Here is a 15,739-nt window from a genome sequence, read left to right as displayed (position 1 = left end):
TTGCATCTACACTGTCCTTGTGTCTACACTGTCATGTCAACAAAGCAGCTTGCTTTGTCAACAGAACTGGATGTAGGCTAGACACTCTTTGTTGACAGAAGCTTTGTCGACAGTATCTGTCGACAAAACCTCTGTCGACAAAAGCCTGTAGTCTAGACGTACCCTAAGTGGGCAGTTGTCTCATATCATGCCATGTTTTGCATCATTCCTCACTTGTCTATTATCTAATTGTGAACGCATAAAATATATATTTAAATAATATTCTGATATTCAGTTTTATCACAATATCATAATGGATTCTTAGCTGAAATTTATGGTTTAAAATCTAACTGAATAAATCTTTATAAACTTACACTTAGGGACAGTTGTAGAAAAGAATGGTTTATTAATAGACTTCTCTGTCTAAATTCAAACTAGCCTCAAATAGGATTATTTGTAACAAACCCAAAGTAAACTGTTAGGTTTAGTTATTGACAATGTAACAGGAACGCTTGGCAAGAAATGAGATGTATTAATCATCTTCTTGCAACTTATAATATTTCAGTGCCAAATCATTTCCCATAGAAAAGAAATGACTATTAGAGGTTAGAAGAAATATGGGAATAGAAAAAGGATGGCAGTTGTCTTATTTTTTTTACTTAGTGATGTGTTCCACATTAACTTGCTAGCTTGGATTTGCAGAAAGCAACTGTGTGATCCAGAAATTTATAGGTCAACTGGAAAAGTGATGCTTTTTATCATTTTGAAATCAAGCTCTAACAGTCACTGTGCTAGGAGCAGGAGAAGGGGGTTATGCTGCATTGCCTTGGCACCGCTTGCTCTTTTCTCAAATAAGACTCAGCAATAGATTAGAAAAGTGATAGCAATCAAAACAAATCTTTCCTTCCAAGAGACATTCAGTCCACTACAAGTGAGAATTTCTAGCATCTTCTTTAGTTAAATCTTATGAGGGTTTGCTTGGAGATGTTTATTTATGGGGCAGAAATGGCTGCACTTTCCCAGCATAGTACAGTCAGCTGTCTCTTGTGCACTCTCAAATAGCCCATGCTCACTCTCCAGCAGGGCCAGATTAAGAAAGGGACTTAAGGGGCTGTTGCCCAGGTCCCTGGACTCCTTGTGCTGCCATTCCTCCTCCTGTCCACCCCTCAGTTGCACAGGCAACTCATGGCAGGTGAAGGCTGTACCTTTGAACTCCTTATACCATATTTAGTAGCTCATTCCATCTCCTTTTTCCCTAATAGAATCCATTCTAATTTGTCTCCTCTCTAGCTTAAAACTCTTGAGTAGGGTTGCCAGGTAATCGGTTTTGAACTGGACAGTCCAGTATTTGAGTTTTCTGTTCAGGAAACGAATTGAGAAAATATAAATGAGAAAATAGAAATGTCCGGTATTTTCTAAATAAGATGTAATGTAGATTGTGATGTAATGTCAAGTGTGTCCGGTATTTTTGTTGAAACCATCTGGCAACCCTACCCTTGAGTTGTCAAGCCAAGTTACTCTTATAAGGACTCTGGGAATTGCAGTAAAAAAGATATATATTGAAGTATCATTATTCAAAAGAAGAAAAGTACAATGAAAATGTTAACAAGGTTTCCCCAAATTGAGGTGTTTATTGATAACTTTCTGCAGCATAGGTACATCCCCCCAGACAGCTACACTTAAAATACAGCCATTATTCCTTAATCTACCTAAGAGAAGTAGAAAAATACCACCATCTTGCAAAGTAAACTTTCTACTAGCAAACACTTTCCCTAAAAGCTTTTCTGTTAAAGAAATTATCATGTGTGCATGTGTATGTATGTGTCTGTTTCGGTGCGAGTTACACATATCCTAAGAAGGAAGGATAGGCGCACTCCATTTTAACTGTTATTTGTTTATATATATATATATAATGAAAAGAAAGATTAAAATTGTGTCCCTATTCTGAGGGTATGTGTAACCTTGCACTGAATTGCTGCCATGGGGAGGACAGGAATAAGGATTTAACACTGTGGATTTCTTTTATTTTCTAACACATAATCTGATGTTGTTTCACATTATGCTATGCAAGTCTCATCTTACTAAATCTTATCACATCTTACCTGACAGAAAGACTTCAGGACCAATCTGACCCAATGTGATGTGATTTTTAAAAAGTAAATGGTGACAGACGCTATGCACATACAACATAATTCTATATTGGCCTTCAGCACATTGAGAGTAGTTAGTGGTTTATACATCACATATCAGTGGTACTTTGTTGTTCTAAGATGACTAAAACTGAGTCAAATATTCTCAATTCAATTCTAATTTATGTATTCTTGTCATATGAAAGACACTTGCTTAAGCTGTTTTCTATCTGCAGTCTGTTCAGATACACAGTACTCAGTAGGGGTCTGTCTCCATGATTCATTGGCTCAGATTTCCTATAGCGTTTACATGATGTCTACTAAGCCCCATACAGTTTTGTATCCATTATAACCAGGGAAAAGCAAGCAGGACTCAGGAGGCTGCACATTTATCTAAGAGCAGCTTCCTGTCTTCTAGTTTTCCTCACAACAAATGAACAATGGCTACTTTTTACATGCTAGTACTGCATGGTGAGGAGAATTTATAGAAACTTATCTGAGTTAAATAAGGGAAGCTGCATTTAGAGTGAAGCTCCTTAAATGAGTAGGTCAATAACTAGTTTACTGAGACCAAGGCACATGGCTAATGAGAGAACAAAGAATTATTCTGTCAAGAGAGAAAGAGATGCTGCCCTGGTTTTGTGCTAAATAATTACATTCATTATGTTTAGGTTAGCCCCGCAAGTGGTCTTTTGCACTAGTAAATTCATTAGCAAAGCTAATAGGCAAACTACTATTGGGGCAAATTTAAATGATTGCAATAGGATGGATGGCAAAGCGAGGTAAGAGCAGGATGAGTTCTAACAGCCAAAGTCAGTTTTAAGTGTAATTGAATTTATCTTTTCATCAGCTTTAAGGCCGCCTCCTGGGCTTGAAACAAGGTGAGGTAAAGCCATCAAAAAACCAAAGGATGTTCACTTGATTGGATTTGCTGGTAGCATTTTCAGTCTATCAAGCTATCTATGCTGACCTCTTGGCACACGAGTACAATTATGAACATGACAAAAATTAAAATGTAACTAAATTGACAGAATGTCAGGAACATGCCAGGAAATTTACCCCTGCAGGAGAAAGACCGGATAAATTGCCCGACTTTGCTAATTGCAAAGAAGGTCATGTAACACAGGCCAGATCATAAGCATGCGAGAAGCAAGTTCCAGAGGCAAGGACATTCTGTAGAGAATGGCCTAGTCATTCGTACCCCTCCTCCATACCAGACATATCTAGGGATTATGGATGAGCGCTCTCAGTTGATCTCAGCTTTTGGGATGGTGCATAGGCAGTGAGGCACTCTGTAAAATAGCCAAGGCCCAGATTAAGAAAATTGGCAGCTCTAAGCACACCAAAATAGAGAGCCTGCCCATAGCTCTGCCACCTCTGCTTATGTCAGGGCATAGTCTCCCATTTGAAGTGTCAGTGTCACCTTCTCCCTCTGAGAAGAGCAGCAACATAAGGTTCTACTCTCCCCCCAACTAGGAGTGACTGCAGGGGGCTTCTTTCACCTTGGAAGCAGGCTGGACAACCTTAGGAGTCCCCTTCCTTTTTCCAAAGACATGGAAGTGACAGCAGGGAGGCTTTGCAATGCTAAACCCTGCACACACAGACACACAGTTCTCTGCTGGGATGCTGGTGGGTTGGGGGAAACAACACCTCTGTGGGATACATGGAGAAACTCACCTGTCCTGGAGATATTGTTCCAAGTGGTGTACAGGCTCGGGCAGATGCCGGTGCATTGGTTACAAGTAAGTCAGATTTTCAAGATTTTCCTCACAGCCACAAGGACTAGAAAGGTTGGAGTCTGATGCGATCATATGACTGCGGAAAGCTAGGTCTTATGTGTGTGTAATTGTGGACAAATAGTCAGGGCAGCTGCTTACAAAAGCCCATGTGTCCTGTGTGGGCGGAGAGAAGCTGAGACCCAGGGAAAAAATGCAAACTGGTCTCTTCCCCACCTCAGAAACATTTTGTAGATTAGTGACATTGCAAGATTGGAGATTCTCCAATGCAAGAAAGGAGAAATTAAGAGGGAAATATGTCTCTTTTTTAATGGTGTATTTTGAATGGTATTTGATTTTAGCCAAACTGTTTTAAATTGTCTTAACTATTGAATATGAGTCATCAACTCTTCTCTTAGTTAACTGTGATATTAGGGAAAGTTATTTATTATGCACTATTCTCAGTTTTGAATTTTTCTTGTTGCCAGTGGATTTATTAAATGTATGTACTTAATCTGTACTTTATGAACTTAAGCTAACTGAGGGTATGTCTACACTACCCTCCTAGTTCGAACTAGGAGGGTAATGTAGGCATACCGCACTTGCAAATGAAGCCCGGGATTTGAATTTCCTGGGCTTCATTTGCATAAGCGGGGAGCCGCCATTTTTAAAACCCCGCTGGTTCGAACCCCGTGCAGCGCAGCTACACGGGGCTCGAACTAGGTAGTTCAGACTAGGCTTCCTATTCTGAACTACCGGTACACCTCGTGGAACCTCATTAGAAGCCTAATCCGAACTAGCTACTCCGTGCTGCGTGTAGCCGCACGGCACGGGGTTCGAACTAGCCGGGATTTAAAAATGGCGGCGCCCGGCTTATGCAAATGAAGCCCGGGAAATTCAAATCCCGGGCTTCATTTGCAAGTGCGGTATGCCTACATTACCCCGCTAGTTAGAACTAGCGGGGTAGTGTAGACATACCCTAAGATAGCTAAGAACAAAGCAGACTGTGAAGAGTTTCAAAGGGATCTCACAAAACTAGGTGATTGGGCAACAAAATGGCAAATGAATTTTAATGTTGATAAATGCAAAGTAATGCATATTGGAAAAAATAATCCCAACTATACATACAAAATGATAGGGACTAATCTAGCTATAACGATTCAAGAGAGAGATCTTAGCATCATTGTGGATATTTCTTTGAAAACATCCACTCAATGTTCAGTAGCAGTGAAAAAAGCAAACAGAATGTTAGGAATCATTAAAAAAAGGGATAGAGAATAAGCCAGAGAGTATATTATTGCCTCTATATAAATCAATGGCACGCCCACATCTTGAATACTTTGTACAGATTTAGTTACCTCATCTCAAAAAAGATATATTGGCATTTGAAAAGGATCAGAAAAGGGTAACAAAAATGATTAGGGGTTTAGAATGGGTGCCATATGAAGCGAGATTAAAAAGACTGATTTTTCAGCTTAGAAAAGAGAAGACTAAGGAAGGATATGATAGAGGTCTATAAAATTATGACAGGTATGGAGAACATAAGAACATAAGAATGGCCATACTGGGTCATACCAAAGGTCCATCTAGCCCAGTAACCTGTCTGCCAACAGTGGCCAGTGCCAGGTGCCCCAGAGGGGGTGGACCGAAGACAATGATCAAGCGATTTGTCATGTGCCATCCATCTCCAGCCTCTGACAAACAGAGGCCAGGGACACCATTCCTACCTCCTGGCTAATAGCCTTTTATGGACCTAACCTCCATTAATTTATCTAGCTTCTCTTTAAACTCTGTTATAGTTCTAGCCTTCACAGCCTCCTCTGACAAGGAGTTCCACAGGTTGACTATGCGTTGTGTGAAGAAGAACTTTCGCTTATTAGTTTTAAACCTGCTACCCATTAATTTCATTTGGTGTCCTCTAGTCCTTATATTATGGGAACTAATGAAGAACTTTTCTTTATTCACCCTCTCCACACCACTCATGATTTTATATACCTCTATCATATCCCCCCACAGTCTTCTCTTTTCCAAACTGAAAAGTCCCAGTTGCTTAAGCCTCTCCTCATATGGGACCTGTTCCAAACCCTTAATCATTTTAGTTGCCCTTTTCTGAACCATTTCCAAAGCCAAAATATCTTTTTTGAGGTGAGGAGACCACATCTGTTCACAGTACTCAAGATGTGGGCGTACCATAGTTTTATACAGTGGCAGTAAGATATTCCATGTCTTATTTTCTATACCTTAAGAAAGTGAATAAGAAAGTTATTTACTTGTTCCCATAACATAGGAATTAGGGTAATCAAATGAAATTAATAGGCAGCAGGTTTAAAACAAACAAAAGGACATTTTGCTTCATGCAGTGCACAGTCAACCTGTGGAACTCCTTGCCAGAGGATGTTGTGAAGACCAGGACTTTAACAGGTTTCAAAAAAGAACTAGATAAATTCATGGAGATTAGGTTCATCAATCGCTATTAGCTAGGATGGGTAATGGTGCTGTCCCTGGCCTCTGTCTGTCAGAGTCTGGAAATGGATGACAGGAGAGGGATCACTTGACAATACCCTGTTCTGTTCACTCCCTCTGGGGCATCTGGCATTGACCACTGTTGGAAACAGGATACTGGGATGAATGGACTTTTGGTCTAACCCAGTATGTTCTTAAGTACTAAATAAGTTTGTAGCATCACTCTGCACTGAGTGGGATTTCTAAGTATTTCTCAAAAGTAACCCAAAACAGAACATTTTGCAATAATCTACAGAGGGATGACAAAGATGGGTGACTGCAGCCAACTCTACAGAAAGAGAGGAGAAAATGGAGAGATGTACTTTTGGCTCCAGTTACTACCTGGAATTCCAGAAGCAGCCTGACATTTCTCAGGGAACCTGAATTTTGAATACCTCAGCTGAATTGCCATCTTATGTGGGCAGTTTACCCATCCAGTCATGTTGCTTTGGATGGGAATTCAGACACTACCTCACATATCCCAATCTTGGGGAAAATTGGAAAAATAGATAAATTGTACTGTGCATATCTAATTAATAAAGAGCTCATTGTTTGTTTGTAAATCACATCACTTGATGGACACAGTGATCCCGCACTGGGATTTCTAAGTGCTAATGTAGTATTAGTATAACTTTAATAGTAATTAGCAGACTGATGCACTGCATCCTGAATTGTGTTACTCACTGTCTCCCATGTGCATACTGGCCAGGAGGGTGACTCCACAATATCTCTCATGAAACTGTTCTCATCACAATAAGCCCCTATTAATACAAATCTGAGTAAAAAGAACCAAGCCACTCAAGCGCAACCCTCTCCAACCATCAGCCACATTAATAGACCTAGTGCATATGGTCTATTCTATCACAAAGAGATGAAGGACCTAAATAGTCAGCTCCATCTTTGTCACTAGGAGATCACTGATTCATAAGGACCACACCATAGCCATTCCATGCCCATGCAGACTTCAAAAATAAGAATGAAATGAGTTAAGTAAATCAGAAGACCCCAACTAATTATATAACTTCCCTCAAGATAATTTTCTCACTAGCCTTCCCTGCAGGAAAGATGAAAGCTGCAGAGTTGCAGGCAAGAGGCTTATGCTTAAAAAAAAATCTAACAAACACTCATTAGAGAATGTTCTCCAAAACAGAACCACTGACAATCTCTTTCAATAACAGACTGAATGCGCCTCGCTAGATTTTACCAGCTATTAATATAAACTCATTATTCAATATTTATGTTCAAGGAGTTTAAAACGTCAGGTACTGGGTTATTATGATCAGAAAAGCGACTATAAAAATGTCAACTTATTTAGTACACGTACCTGCTTGCTAAAGTGCCTGTTCTCTCATCAATAAACATCCATGACGTTCATTAATGTTAGTGGTATTTAGGCACATGAATCAATAGGAGATTGGCCTTTGTCTTGTGAGTCATACCTGTCCAGCTTGCTAACAAATGTAAGTTTCTATTTTTTATCAGCACAGATGAGCCAGCATAGATGCGGAATGGTAAGATGTAGCAATGTCACCAACATTGGCAGCTTGATTCCATTCCAGAATGTGTGTAAGTTTGCTGAAGGTTGATGATGAAGTAAAGTACAAGGCATAAACAACTAAGTTTGATTTGCAGAAATTAGGTTGAGCTTCAGTGAAGACACTTTAGAAAAATTATGTTGACTTGTACATTGAGCAAATCTGATATGGAAGTGGCTGATAGAAAATAAACACAGAATGCCAGGGTGGCATTTATAAAAGACTCTTTTCTGTCCATAAGTGCACTTTGCTCTTTTCATTTCTTTACAAATCAGAAGCAATTTTACTGTTGAACTAGAAATACAATTTTACCTATGAAAATATTTTAAACCCATTTAGAAGTCAATATATATTCTTCTAAAATAAATTATTTGGTATGCTCCTTCTCTCCACAAAACCTATTTGTACACACTCTAAGTTGCACCTGTATAAATATATGTAACTGAATGCAATATTTCTAGCAATATAGCTGGAAGCATGCCACACATCCATCCTATAAGAAAGTAATTTGTGTGCTATGTATCTCTTCAAAAGACTGGAGTATAAAATGAGTCTAGAAGGATCTGCTTCTCTACTTTCTCTATGTACTCTCAGATTACACAGATTGTTTCTCCAGATGTATAATTCTTTCATATTTACTGTGCCCAACCATCCATCTTGTGTGTTATTTGATCACATTTATTATTTACCACAGCTACTGTGGCTTGAACCCAGTCTATTGCAACAACTAGGATTTTATTTTCTGATTTTCACCCTCCAGCACAGAAGAGTCTTAAGAACTGCAATTGATACCTGAACACAGACTTGATGCCATGTCAGCAATACATCTGAGCCTTTTGTCAATAGATTTAAACTATAGGGAAAAAATAGCGTTGTGCTTCTCAGAGCCATGCACCCAACCAAAGCATGTTAAATAAACACAGAACATTTAAAAACAAAAACAAACAAATCTGCCCCCTTCCCCCCAGCAAAATGGCTAACTGTTTAACATTCTGGGTCTCTGCAAAGTCCAAAAAGATAATGGGAAACTTATTGTGGGCCAAGCTCTACTAGACATTTTTCACAGAGAAAAATGGAATAATAGAATCAGAGAAATGTACAACTGGAAGGGACTTTGATAGGTCATGTATTCCCTTCCCCTACATTAAAGCAGGCCCAAGTATTATTTCTCTCGCATTTCTCAAATGTAGCCACCAGTGGATTATTTTGCAGTCACAAAAGCCCCAAAAGCATTGCTGGAAACAGGAGGTAGAAATGCAGCAGCCCCTCCTTACAGTGCTCCGCTGTTGCCTCGACTAACTGTTACCAAAGGACAGCAACATGCACTACCTTGGTGTTTGCTCTGGTACCACCAGCAGGGACTGGATCCCTCCACCATGCAGTCCCCTCAGCAACTCCAGGCAGCATCTCTGTAGACACATGGCACCAGAGTTCATGGTGCCAGAGGCAGCTCTTTTCAGTGGAAGCAGCTGTGGCATTCAGTCATCAGGGCATTCTCCTGGGCATCTCTCCCACTCCCACCCAGCCAAGGCTCATGGTGCAAGGGACGTGTTCTCAACTTACATTCTCCATGCTGCACTCTTGCTGCAGGAGGCAGAGAGAGAGAGAGAGAGAGAGTCAGGTTGGCACTGCCCCCACCTGGGGCCATACTCTGTTTACAGTTGCTGTAGTTACTGCAGCAGCTCAGTGACTCCAGATTGCTGCAGGGCTTGGAAGCTCCCTTGCAGCAGGAGAGGTTTCCATGCTATGACATGCTCCAAGCATAAGAATAGGAGCAAAGTCTGGGTGCACTGCATGGGGACCTCTACTGCCCAACACCTTCTTACTATATAAATAAATTACAATTATTTGGCTGTGTATATTTGCATATTTATTTGTTTTTCCTGAAGTGATTTATGTATTTTAGGAAAAATTTTCAGAACAGCCATGAGCAAGAGTTGGTGGCCACACTCTGAGGTCACCAAAAAAAATTATTATGAGAATCCCACATGGACACACCTGATAAGTTTTCATATAACCTGTTCTTAGAAATCTCCAGTGAGGGAGATTCTACTACCTACCTAAGTAATTTGTTCCAGTGCTTATCTACTCTTACAGTTAGGAAGTTTTCCCTAATGTCTAACCTATTTCTCCCTTATACCCATTGCTTCTTGTCCTGTTCTCAGCACTTCAGGAGAACAATATATCCTCCTCCGCTTTATAACAAAACTGTTATGTATTTGAATACTTACATATTCATCAGTTTTCTTTTCTCCAGACAAAACCACCCCAATTTTTTCATTCTTTCCTCATTGACCATGTTTTCTAGACTTTTCATCATTTTTGTTGTTCTTTGTCCATTCTTTCCTGAAATGCAGCACCCAGGACAGGACACAATACTCCAACTGAGACCTAATCAGTGCAGAGTAATTATTTCTCATGTCTTACCTACAACATCCCTGTTAATATATACCTCAATAATGCCTGCTTAGTTTGCAACAGCATCACACAGTTGGCTCATATTTCGCTTTTGGTCCACTATGACCCCCTGGATTTATTTCTGCGGCAGTTGTTGATGAAGATATTGAACAGAATCAGTCCAAGATCAATCCCAGGAGGACCATTCAATATGCCTTTCCATCTTGACAGTGAACCATTAATAACTACTCTGAGTATGTTTTTCCAACCACTTGTATACCTATCTTATAGGCTATATTTTACTTGTTTGTTTATGAGATGATCATGTGAGACAGTATCAAAAAAGAGTTACTAAAGTTAAAACATCATGTCTACCACTTCTCCCCATCCACAAGTCTTGATACCCTGTCACAGAGGGCTATTAATTTGGTTTCACATGATTGATTCTTGTCAAATAATGTTTACTGTTACTTATCACCTTATTTTCTTCTAGGTACGTACAAATTGATTGTGCACCATTATCTTTTCAGGTACTGAAGTTATATACAGACACAACAACAACAAAGGAGAATAGGATTATAATGATACAGTAATAGGGTACGTCTACACTAGCCCCCTAGATCGATCAAGGGAGGCTAATGAGGGCGACTGGAATTGCAAACCAAGCCTGGGATTTAAATATCCCGCGCTTGATTTGCATGTTCCCGGCTGGTTGCTATTTTAGAAATTGACTAGCCCGAAGTAACTGCCTGCGTCTACATGTGGCAGACAAATGAGATTTGAATCCCCTGATTTGAATTAGGTGGTAAACTAAATTAGATCGATCTAGGGGGCTAGTGTAGACGTACCCATAATAAAATCAGGTAAGGTAGCACATTATATTTATAGAGCTTGTTAATTCAAGTGTCCTTTGTGACCAGCAATTTTTTAGGGGCCTGATCCTCTCACAAATTGCCCTGCACCCTTCAATTCGCACTATATTTTATAGGAGTTGATAGTGCTTAGCAGCTCATTGGATAAGACCATCTGTTGTATCCTCATGAAGCTGCCACATTGAAAAAAGAATTCTTACAACTGACACAGTTAAACTCTTTCAGGGCATGACTACTAACTTGCTATCAAATTACAGTTCTTATACCGAGTTTCTATATATGAATTAGTTATGCTGCACAATTCAAGTCTTCTTGATGCTCCAAAAGAACTCAAGCATTCATAAAGAATTCCTATGACCAACATAACAAGCCTGCATAATTTGCAAAATGCTTGCTGTGTGATCTCATGAAGCTATAGCTTCCCTACCAACCAGTCCCCAGGAGAATCATCTTCATCTCCTCAAAAAAACTCCTTCTTTCTCCCCATGAGGCTACCATTAAGAAGAAAGTAGAGGAGATTAGATGTAACAGAGGTGTTAAAAATAGCATTTACCAAAGAAACACATGTATTGATATTGCAACTAATCTTTTAAGACTTACAGCATGCAAAAGTTTGAGTGGTGTAAAGGCAAGTAGCATTAGTTGTTCTCATTCAGCTTGTAGTTCCTACAGAGAAATCCTCATCTTCAAATCAATATTTGATAAACTGGTAAAAACAAGCACTTCTAGTATTGAAGAATGTCATACTGAGTAAGCCAGCAAGCTTATGATTAAAGGACACTTTCCTTTAAGATCAATATGTTTAAGTTGGATGCATTTTGAAATATTAGATTTCCTGCATAACACTATTTTTGAAAAACAAGTAGTCCTGTAGCACCTTAGAGGCTAATATATATATGGGTATCATGAGCTTTTGTGGGAAAACCCACTTTCTCAGATGAGCAGCATGGAGAGAAAAAGGGGATCCTCATAATTTATACCAGAAAAAGAAATTATAGTGCTGATGCTAATGAGGCTAACTGAATGGCCTGGAAGTGTCCTATGCTTAGCTTTTGATGTCAATTGGGAGCTGAATGTAAGGCAGGCAAGTTTTATAATGGCCCATCCAGCTCAGGTCTTTGTTCAAGCCAGAGACCAGTAGTGTTCTGTTATTTTCCTTGTTGGGCCTGTCCTAAAGAGGCAGATTCCTGGGTACTCGTCTAGCTCTAACAATCTGTCTCTTCACTTCGTCAGGTGGGAATTTAAGTTTTAAGAATGCCTGATAAAGATCCTGTAGGTGTTTGTCTCTGTCTGTAGGATTGAAGCAAATCTGGGCCTGACTATAAACAACTGATCATGTGATGTGTCCTGGATGGAAGCTAGAGACATGTAGATAAGAATCAAGGTTAGTAGGTTTTCGATATAAAGTGGTAGAAATGTGGCCTTCATTAATTGTACCGTAGTGCCATGGAAGTGGATCTCTTGTGTGGACTGGTCCAGGCTAACGTTAATGATGGGGTGGAAGTTGTTGAAATCCCTGTGGATTCAAGGGTTTCCTTCTCATGGCTCCATATGCTGAAAATGTCATCAATGTAGGGTAAGTAGAGTAAGCAGGCTAGGAGACAAGAGCTGAGGAAATGTTTGAGGTCAGCCATAATGATATTGGCAGGGCCATGAGGGTGCCCATAGCTGTGCCACTGACTTGAAAATATAAATTGTCCCCAAATTGAAGGTAGTTGTAGGTAAGGACAAAGTCACATAGTTCAGTCATCTATGTCTAGATTACAGGTTTTTTTCAGGAAAAAAGTGGCCTTTTTCCGAAAAAACTTCACTTGCATCTAGACTGTCATCGCGTTCTTTCGAAATTAAATCAAAAGAATGTGGTGGGTTTGTTTTTTTTACAGAGGTAAACCTGCTTTTGTGAGGAAGAATGCGTTTTTTCGAAAGAGCTCTTTCAAAAAAAGGTGTTCTTGACCGCAAACAGGGCTTTTTTGAAAGAGAACATCCAAATTGCCTGGGTGCTCTTTTGAAAAAGCGGCTCACGTTTTTGAACGACTTGGGGCTGTCTAGATGATCTCTTTTGAAAGAGGCTTGTAGTCTAAATGTACCCCAGGTGTGCTGTGATATTATCAGGAATAGGGTTCCTGACAGTTAATAATCCAACATGTTTTAAGTGAAATACAAACTAAAGCAAACCTCTTCTGCATGTGAAAGCTGTGAGGTTTATTACAAAGACTTTTTAAAAAATATGAAGTTCTTTTATATCTTTGTGTTTCTCATCCTATCCCAATTTTCCTACTTTAATTTGAGCCATGTGCACCATTCCCTGTTGCACTGAGAAATTCTCACAAGCCATTAGACTGAGTAAGGCGGGGTGTATATCTACCTCATGCTAGTCTGCTGCAAGCTAATTCCAAGGGCACCTGGCTGACACGTGTTAGCAATTCTTTACTGTGTTTTGAGCTAGTTCCATTTTAAGAGGACAAATATGTAGACCCAAATGAAATGTTTTCATTCAGAAATATTGAAATTTCATTTTAATTAAAAACATTTGAATGAAAAGTTTCCAAATCAACACTTCTTGGATTTTATCAGAAAGTTTTTGCTTTTCACTTTTTCATCGAAAAGAAAAAAATTTCCATAGAAGTTTTCAAAAAGCTTAGGATCATAGAGCTGGAAGAGACCTCAGGAGGTCATCAAGTCCAGCACCCTCCCCAAGGCAGGACAAATCCCAACTTTATTTGAATGTTTTCTCAAAATTTTCTATGAGAAAAAAAAGTTCTTCATTGAAACATCTCCTTCATGAAAATATCCCACTTTGACATCTCTCCTTTTTTAAAGAGTAGATTGACTGAATAACAATTTGTAGTTGAGAGTTCCTCTATTTGCCAATTGTAATTTATTTTGGAAAGTGACAACCAGAGAAAGCCACATTGTGTATGAAAACTTGGTCAAACAAACAGATTGATCAAGGCTAGGCAATGGTCTAATGGGATGTTTGTCAAAGCAGATGAGGTCACCTTTGTTCTGGAGGTCATAGTTCTATGCTCAAGACGATATTTTGAAGCAAGTTCTCAGGTATTTTTCATTTTGGTTTGTCAGCAGTGACAACATGATTCAATGGATAGGTTATGCTCAAGAGGTTCCAGCAAGAATTCTTGAGGAACTATTTAGAGGTACTTTGTTTATTTTAGGCATAGCTTTGAGTTCAGAATGATATAAAAGCTGAAGCACCCCAAAAGCAGCTGTAGGGGATGTTGTAACACTGACACATGCCATGAGTAGCGATGCCTCCTCTGGTCTCTTCTTGCTCCAAAGTGGGAGCAGGGTATGGAGGAACAGAGGACACAATGATTTGTTATTGGTCTATATATCATACCGGCTGTGGCACACCAAACATCAGCTGGCTCTACCCTCTACTCTTCAATGAGTAGGAGATGGATCCAAAGTCCCAGTCATTTCCTATACCTCCATACCCTCTTACTTCATACACGCACAGACCAAGGGCCAACTAGCCTATGTGGGAGAAGGGGCCTTCCTAACTCCTAAACCCCTACACAAAATATATAGTTATCTAACTTTCAAGTATTTTCATAAGGAGGATGAAATGGAGTGTGTTGGGTATACAGAATGGAACTAGGCACAACTCCCAGCTAAGTGTACATCTACACTGCATGGCTATTTTGGGATACTGAAGGTATCTACACAAGCCACCCATTGTTTCAAAATATTTTTCGAAAATAACAGGCACATGCTATTTCACCATCCTGGAAAACCTTCTTGCACGGAGTATAAGGTATGGCTCATAATAACGCATTATTTTGAAATTTGGCACTGTGTAAATGTGTATTTCAAAATAGTTTCTAAATAAGATATGCAATTTGTGTAGCACAAATTGCAAATCTTATTTCGAGTTTAGGATGCTGTGTAAACTCTCCCTATGTGAGTGGGAAGGTACATATCACAAGGCAGGCCGAATTACTAAGTAATGTAATTGTATTAATTCCCGGCCCAGCTTGTCTCTTGCACCAACAGAAGCTGGTCCAATTAAAGGTTGAATCTGGACATGTTGTTTAATGTAATAAATAATACAGTTATTGAATGCGATCACACATGTATCTCCAGATAATATGTGGAGAACTTCCAGTATCTCAGTTTACCTCCAAACAATATTTATTCCACTTGTGGGGTAGCATTTCTGGAGAGTATAAACAGCCCATAACAAAAGCTCTGCTCTGCAGCATATGTTGTTCTACCAGACAAGAGAATATTGGAGGTTATAGGAAGAGCACTTGCATCTGTCTATCTGTAAAGTGCAACTGAAAAAATAAATTACCTTTCCAATAGACAAATTCTGGGGTTAATTAGGTGATCATTGCACAAAGAATACAAATTTCAGAGAGATAGCTGTGTTTGTCTGTTTCAGCAAAAACAAGGAGTCCAGTTGCTCATAAAGTTTCTGTTAGGGAATGTGATTTTATTTGTCACAAACGAAATGTGTCTTTCCACTTTGGCCTAGTATGATTTAAAAGAAGAAGAGTATGGTACAATAGCTCCATTGCCAAGTGCATGATGACTTAATATAACTTGTTCTGAAAGAAAGCAGCCTGTTGTTTACTGCATTTATCGAC

Source organism: Pelodiscus sinensis, chromosome 9, assembly GCF_052426305.1.
Source record: "Pelodiscus sinensis isolate ZL-2025 chromosome 9, ASM5242630v1, whole genome shotgun sequence".
Taxonomy (NCBI): domain Eukaryota; kingdom Metazoa; phylum Chordata; order Testudines; family Trionychidae; genus Pelodiscus; species Pelodiscus sinensis.
Note: the sequence above shows the minus strand (reverse complement) of the source record.